This window comes from Capricornis sumatraensis, chromosome 2 (assembly GCF_032405125.1).
Source record: "Capricornis sumatraensis isolate serow.1 chromosome 2, serow.2, whole genome shotgun sequence".
Taxonomy (NCBI): Eukaryota; Metazoa; Chordata; class Mammalia; order Artiodactyla; family Bovidae; genus Capricornis; species Capricornis sumatraensis.
The window spans coordinates 44,549,834-44,558,282 of NC_091070.1; the positions used below are offsets into that span (position 1 = coordinate 44,549,834).

An 8,449-nucleotide genomic window follows, 5' to 3' on the forward strand; every position below is an offset into this window, starting at 1 on the left:
TTAATGCATATATATGCAATCCAGAAAAATGGTACTGATGAACATACTTGCAGGGGAGGAATAGAGACTGAGATGTAGAAATGGACTGGTGGACAATGGAAGGACTTGTGGAGGACGGAGAGAGTAAGACGAATTAACAGAGTATCACTGGCATATATATACTATCGTGTAAAACAGAAAGCTAGTGTGAAGCAGATCTGTAGCACAGTACAATTTGTGCAGTGGTCTGTGATGATCTTACGGGTCAGATGGTGTGGGTTGGAGGGAAGCTCAAGAGGAAGGGGGATATATGTGTACTTATAGCTGAGACATGTTGCTGTACAGCAGAAACCAATACAACACTGTAAAGCACTATTGTCCAATTTCAGGATAAGAAAACATCTACAACCAATAAATGCTGCACAGACTGTGAAGGAAAAGGAATATTACTACACTGCTGGTGGGAATGTAAACTGACATAGCCATTATGGAGAACAGTATACAGGGTCCTTAAAAAGCTAAGAATAGATGTTGCTGGTTGAAGATGGCGGAGAGGAAGAAGTACGTTCATCTCCTCCTGCGAGAACACCAAAATTGCAACTAGCTGTTGAACAACCATGGACTGGAGGACAGTGGAACCTACCAAAGAAAGGTACCCCATGTCCGAAGACAAAGAAGAAGCTGTAACAAGACAGCAGGAGGGGTACAATCATGATAAAGTAAAATTCTATACCTGCTGGAGGGGTGACCCACAAACTGGAGAACAATGATACCAAAAAAGTTCTCCCACTGTTGTGAAGGTTCTGAGACCCACATCACTCTTCCCAGCCTGGGGATCCAACAAAAGGACTGGGAGTACCCAGTGAATCTGATTTTATGGGCTGGTAGGATTTGACTGTAAGACTTACTCAGGACTGGGGGAAACAGACTTCACCCTTGGAGGGCATAAACAAAATCTTGAGTGCACCAAGACCCAGTGGAAAGGAGCAATGACCCCACAAAAGACTGAATAAGACCTTGCTGCTGGAGTTGGGGAGTCTGATGTGGAGGCATGTGTCAGCAGCAGCTTGCAGCAGCAGTCCTGGAAGGGGCCCCTTGGTGTAAGTCACCACGAGCCCTACCATAGAGCGCATAGACCCCAGGGCTGGGTAGCCTCAGGCTAAACAACTAACAGAGAGGGAACACAACCACATCCATTAGTAGACAATTTGATTAAAGTTTACTGAGCACAGCCCTGCCCACCAGAGCAAGACCCACTTTTGCCCACCGCCAGTCCCTCTCATCAGGAAGCTTACACAAGCCTCTGAGCCTACTCCATCAGAGGGCAGAAAGCAGCAGCAGGAAGATCCACAATTCCACAGCTGGCTAGAACAAAAATCACATTACAGAAAGGGAATCAGAAGAAAACACAGAACGTTATGTCTCAGATGAAGGGACAAGATAAAACTCCAGAAAAACAGCTAAATGAAGTGGAGATAGGCAAACTTCCAGAAAAAGAATTCATGATAATGACAGCGAAGATGACCCAGGATCTTGGGAAAATAATGAAGAAGATGCAAGAAGAACTAAAGAGCAAACAGATGAATAAATACACTTGAAGGAATCAATAGCAGAATAACTGAGGCAGAAGAGACAGAAGACATGGAGGACAGAATGGTGAAAATCACTGCCACAGAACAGAATGTAGAAAAAAGAATGAGAAAAATCAGACAGCCTAACCCACTCCAGTATTCTGGCCTGGAGAATTCCATGGACTGGATAGTCCATGGGGTCACAGAGAGTCAGATACGACTGGGGACTTTCACTTTCACTTCCAAGAGACCTCTGGGACAACAAGAAATGCACCGACATTTGCATTATAGGCATCCCAGAGGAAGGAGAGAGAAAGGACCTGAGAAGATATTTGAAGAGATAATAGCTTGAAAACTTCCCTAACATGGGAAAGGAAATAGTCGATGAAGTCCAGAAGCATGGTGAGTCTCAGACAGGATAAACCCAAGGAGGAATACACTGAGACATATAGTAATCAAACTGACAAAAATTAAAGACAAAGAAAATATATTAAAAGCAACGATGGAAAAACAACAAATAACATATGAGGGAACTCCCATAAGGTTATCAGCTGATTTTGCAACAGAAACTCTAGAAAGTAAAAGTGAAAGTGGTTCACTTGTGTCTGACTCTTTGTGACCCTGTATAGTCCATGGAATTCTCCAGGCCAGAATACTGGAGTAGGTAGCCTTTCCCTTCTCCAGGGGATCTTCCCAATTTGGGGATTGAACCCAGGTTTCCTGCATTGCAGGCAGATTCTTTACCAGCTGAGCCACAAGGGAAGCCCAAGAATATCTGAGTGAGCAGCCTATCCCTTCTCCAGGGGATCTTCCTATCCCAGGAATTGAACCAGGGTCTCCTGTATTGCAGGCAGATTTCTTTTTTCAGTTTATTTTATTTTTTTGATATTTTAAAAATATGGAATGCATCACGGATTTGCATGTCATCCTTGCGCAGGGGCCATGCTAATCTCTGTATCGTTTCCATTTTAGTATATGTGCTGCCGAAGGGAGCACTGCAGGCAGATTCTTTACCAACTGAGCTACCAGGGAAGCTGGAAGGAAATGGCATGATATATTTAAAGGGATAAAAGAGAAGAACCTATAACCAAGAATAGTCTATCCAGCAAGATTCTCATTAAGATTTGAGGGAGAAATCAAAAGCTTTCCAGATAAACAAAAGTTAAGAGAGTTCAGCACCCTCAAACTAGCTTTAAATGCTAAAAGAAACTAGCAATAAATGCTAAAGGAGCATCTCTAAGCAGGAAACACAAGAGAAGGAAAAGATTTACACAGAATAAATCTAAAACAATTAAGAAAATGATAATAGGATCATACATATTGATAATTACCTTAAATGGAAATGGATTAAATGCATTAACCAAAAGATAGAGACTGGCTGGGTGAATGAAAACATATGCATGTGTACCTTGCCTCTTACCACATCATCCTGTCTAACTGCAGAAATTGTATGTATTTTATTTATACTGTTAGGTTAATCATGTTTCCATTATTGTTTTCATACCTTATTCAAGACTCCACATTTTATTGCACTGAGCAGCTTCAGCTACATGCAGCACATTCTGGTAAATTCTCTTTTCATTTTTATTCTATTACAAATACTTTCTAATTTTCCTTGTTATGGCTTCTTAGATATACCCTCATCTAAAACTGGACATTTAATTTCCAAATACATGGGATTTTAAAAAGATCTTTGTTATTATTTCTCATTTTGATACTAATTTCCCACTTAAATCCTTTACTCTCTGCAATCACCCTCCATGTTTTTTCAATCTTCAAACTTTATCACGAGTTTCAACAGCTAAGTCAAAGATCTCTCTTGGTAAATGTCACATGGCAGTTGAAAATGTAGGTTATTTTCAAATACCTTTTGATAGTGGGCTGTAACATAATTCCATAGTAGTAAGAGAACAGATCTGTATGATTTCAATGCCTTTAGACCATGACATTTCTGTACCTGGTCTTATGTCTCTGGATATGTTTCAGTGTCTGCTAGTTTCTAGTCTATGGGAACTTGAATAGAATTTGTATCCTACTGTTGTGTGCAAATTGTATAAACCTTAATTATTTTGAATTGGCTCATAATGCTTTTCAGGTCTACTATATTATTCTACTTTTATGAACATTCACTCAATTAATTTCTGAGTTTGATATTAAAACTCCAACTAAAAATCTTAATTTATCTGCTTAAACAATTGTCACATATAGTGAACCATATGTAACTTTGTTCTGTATTTTCCAAGTCTCTTATAAATGTGTTATAGCGACCCCATGGACTATAGCCTACCAGGCTCCTCTGTCCATGGGATTCTCCAGGCAATAGTACTGGAATGGATTGCCATTCCCTTCTCCAGGGGATCTTCCCAACCCAGGGATCAAACCTGGGTCTTCCGCATTGTAGACAGGCGCTTTACTCTGAGCCACCAGGGAAGTCCCATATTATTCTACTTTTATGAACATTCATTCAATTCATTTCTGAGTTTGATATTAAAACTCCAACTAAAAATCTTAATTTACCTGCTTAAACCACTGTCACATATAGAGAACCATATGTAACTTTGTTCTGTATTTTCCAAGTCTCTTATAAATGTGTTATGATTTCATAACTTAAAAAAATAAAAGATTTTAAAAACTATGATTGTCACAATACATGTCCGGTGAGAATCATCTAGAAGATCTATGTTATCCTCACTCCTGGAACGCTGACCTGTAGAGCAGAACTTTCCGGAATGCTGCCTGTGACTGGATGCTCTGGCATTCAAAGGTTCATCTAGGAGTGACACAGGTTACTTCCGTTCATATTTTATTGGTCAACTGAGCCACCTGGCCATTCCTGAATTAAGTATGGGAGGGGTGAGGCACAGGCAGGAAGAATAATCTTATGTGACCAGGAGAGAACCAAACATTTGTGAAAAGCCCAGATAACTTCCACAGTTCACTCCACCCCTGAGAACACCTCCTTGTACTTTCTCTTCATGATACTGAGGGAGTTGGTCCCCTTTCCATCTCCATAAATTGTTCTCTGTCAGTTCCTTTTATTTCTCCTTCTCCTATATGAGATCATTACCTAAGAGTTTGCTCTTGGCTGGATTTTGAGTGTGTGTGTGTGTGTCTGTTTATATTTTAATTCTCTCCCTTAACTTTACCTGTAAAACTTTGATTATCAAAGCTGTGGAGATAATCTCTTGAATTCCAAACCTATATTTTTCTTTTGGAAAATCTACTTGGATAATTCATGACTTTTCTGTTTCCTTAATGTTCCAGGAATCAAAACACTCAGTAACTGTATTATTTTGCTTTCTTCCAACCTAGCAATTTCCTTTGTTTTCCTTTTTTATATTGCTTTGCAAACTAGCCTTTCTTCTACAACCTATTCAAATAAGTGAGTTCTGAGCTGAGACTTTCTATATATAATATTTCCTATATATAATTTGTTGATACACTTCAAGCTGGCTTATCTAAACATTCTTTTGAATGCATTTTTCTCACTTCTGAATCTACTTTGTATTTTTACTATTATTGTACTTGACACTTCACTCAACTTTCCTATGACCTCTCACAATGATTATTCTTCTAGGGAATATATGTTTTTCCTTACTTTTCATTCTCTGTAGTATCTAGCAAAGATTTTGCCATTGAGGTGATATTCATTTTTAAATATAATATGTAGATGTCAACACTCAATTGTAGATTAATCCCCCAGTGTTAATTAATTAGGTTAAAGTATATGTATTGAAAACATATTTACCACACCTTTTTCTCTTACCTTGAACTTATTGCCTAAGTTCTTAGATCTTTTCAAATGAATTATTACTGAGTTGTCTGACTCGGCTCACACCTTCCTATAGTTAATATTTGCTTTATGAATGTGTAACTTTCACTTAACTCTGTTAAATTCCCTGTGTTGATTTTAGCTCTTTTTCCAAGATTTAAAATGTTAATTAGAATAATGTTCACAGAGGTGAGGTAAACACCCTAAACATTAACATTGAAGACATACCTATTAATTTGCTAAAAGAATCAAGCATTCTCACTTGGTAAATTCAAATCTATGGAATATTTATCATTCTTTTATTATCTTTTGCTTTCAGTTAGAAATAAATGTGCTGTTTGTATGCAAAATATATATATATATATATAACTACCATATGACCCTGCAATCCCACTCCTGGGGAAATACACAATGAAAACCATAATTCAAAAGTTATATCCACACCATTGTTCACTGCAGCACTATTTACAATATCCAGGAGAGGGGAGCAAGGTAAATTTCCATTAACAGAGGAATAGATAAAGAAGATGTGGTACAGAGACACAATGGAATATTACTTAGTTAGAAAAAGGAGGGGAACTGTGTCATCTGCAGAGACATGAATGGACCTGCAGACAGTCATATAGAGTTCAGTATGTCAGAAAGAGAAAAGCAAATATCATATACTAACTCATGGACATGGAATCTTGGAAAATGGCATAGATGATCCTATTTGCACACAGACATACACAGAGAACAAACGTACAGACACCAAGATGGAGGAGGTGGGGTGGAATGAACTGGGAAATTGGGATTGACATATGTGTACTATTGGTACTATGCATAAAATACATAAATAATGAGAATCTAGTGAAATGCTCAGGGAACTCTACTCAATGGTCTATGGTGACCTAAATGGGAAGGGAATCCAATGACAGGGGACATATATAAACATGTAGCTGATTCTCTTTCTGTACAACAGAAACTAAAACACTGTAAAGCAACTATACTGCATTAAAATTTAGTAAAAAGTAAGTAGGAGCAGCTCCTCAGAGGAGGCTGTGGCTGCGGTGAGGGAGGGGTGGCCTGGGCAATGATCTAATCATGTTGGATAAAGATGATCTTGAGACTGCAGTGATCAGAGTAAATCAGAATCTATAGCTTCTACTCAGAAAAGACCAGAGTCCAAACGTTCCAGTGACCTTGAGACAGAAGTTCTCCCTATTCAGGCATCACAAGCTGCAGGCCAAGAGACAGTTTCCAAAGATGTACCGAAGTCTGGATGGGGCTATTGGGGCAGTTGGGGCAAGTCCTTGCTCTCCTCAGCCTCAGGTAGGACAAGGTATTTCAAATGTCACTGAGAAGGCAGAGGCCTCCCTTGGAATCCCTAGTCCCAGTGAAATTTCAACTGAAGTCCAGTATGCAATAGGAGAGACAAATGCCAAAGAGAATGGAAAGTCCTCTCCAGTGAGTGGGCCATTTGGGGTATTCTCGACCATCTCTACTGCTGTTCAGGGCACAGGAAAAGTGTTATCGCTGGGAGTTTGGATGCCTTAGAATTCATTGGGAAAGAGACAATGGATGTAATAGCAGAAGGGGATCCTGGATTTAAAAGAACCAAGGGTCTGATGAACTGGACTTCTGATCTACACCGTCTCAGGTTTTACAAGGGACAAAGGAGAAAGAAGAGCTACAGACTTCCAATGAGGTTACCATGGAAACAGACAAGAAAATTCATTATGGGCTACCCTTTGATGAATTTCAAGGCCTTTCACATATAGAAGCTCTGGAGATGCTCTCTCGAGAAAGTGAAATAAAGGTGAAATCTATTCTTAATTATCTAAGTGGAGAAAAATTAGAGACTCTAAAACTTGAATTGGAGCAACTCAAAGAAGCATTTTCCCTAGCAGAGTTCTATGAGGAAGAGGAGGAAGAGAAAAAAGGGAATGAAGACTTTACCAAAGAGATAACAGAACTATTTTCTCAGCTGCATGTCTTCTCCAAACCAGAGAAACTTGCCAGGGCAAGAATTACAGCCTATGAATGGATCAGGACATCTCTGGCCAAACCACTAGAAGAGGGGAAGGAGAAAAATAGTTGGAAGCAAAAAAACCTGAGCAAATCAGTAACAATTCAATAGAGGATATCCATGCATTTGCAATCCAGAGCCTAGCAGAACTGACTGCTTGCTCAATTGAACTGTTTCACAAAACAGCTGCTCTGGTTCTGCATGGCTGGAAGCAGGACGTAACAACCATAGAAATGAGCAGAGCCCTTTGCCAGATGACAGTTTTGTTGTGTCAAGAGTTGTCCTCTATGTCTAAAGAGTTCACCACCTGCCTAACAGCTGCTGGGGATAAGGAAAAGGCTGATATCCTTAATCCACTAATCACTAGAGGCATCAAACAGTGCTTCTTACATTCTGGATGTCTTTCAGTGACTTTTACCCGAATTGGAGATCTCGCTTATTAAGAACAAGACTGAGTTACCAGAGGCATGACCTTCATGTCCAGAAGCCTTTGTCCAAACACTGAGGAACAGAGAAGATTCTACCTGAGACTTGTGATGGCCGAGAAATGCCACTTTCTTCAGTAGTCCTGCAGAAGTGAGGGAGAAAGGTTATTTAAGTATATAAAAATCCCGGCAGGAGAGCTGGTTTGAAGGAAGTTTGTTGTCTTCACTGCTTAGCTGAAGTATTCAGGTCCTCACACTGCTCTTCCCAGTTGTTGTAATTAATAAATTATTTGAAAAGAAACTTTTATAGACAGTTAAAAAAAATAGCTCTAGGTGAAAGTTAATGGGACACTCAGGCAAAGATATTGGTCTTTCTTTGACAATACGCAAAACACTAAAATTTTTGTCATGGATGTAATTTTACAGTCCATGTATATAACTGGTTGTTAAGCAAGAGGAAAATAAATTTAAAAAAAAAGAGGAAAAGGAATTCAGTATTCTGGAATTCATGTGCTTGATCTATTAATGCCATTTTCTTTCTCCTTTCTATAATAAAATCTAGGGCTTTAAGAAAACTGAGTATGTATAAATTCTGTAGTGATTACCCTTTATTACATGGATTCTTGTAACTGGTTAGAAAATTTCATTTACTCTTTAATTCTCAGTAGATATGTGGCATTGAGGAGAAGCTTAT

At 39.0% G+C, this 8,449-nt stretch overlaps 1 non-coding gene and 1 pseudogene across 1 annotated transcript; one reads left to right on the plus strand and one right to left on the minus strand.

The window, feature by feature from the left end:
- Positions 1-523: 523 nt before the first annotated feature.
- On the plus strand, positions 524-7,835 carry LOC138096272 (protein FAM114A2 pseudogene; annotated as a pseudogene).
- LOC138074655 (U6 spliceosomal RNA) lies at positions 2,443-2,546 on the minus strand. Its single transcript, XR_011144485.1, has one exon. It is a non-coding gene; the product is annotated as a U6 spliceosomal RNA (small nuclear RNA).
- Positions 7,836-8,449: the final 614 nt, after the last annotated feature.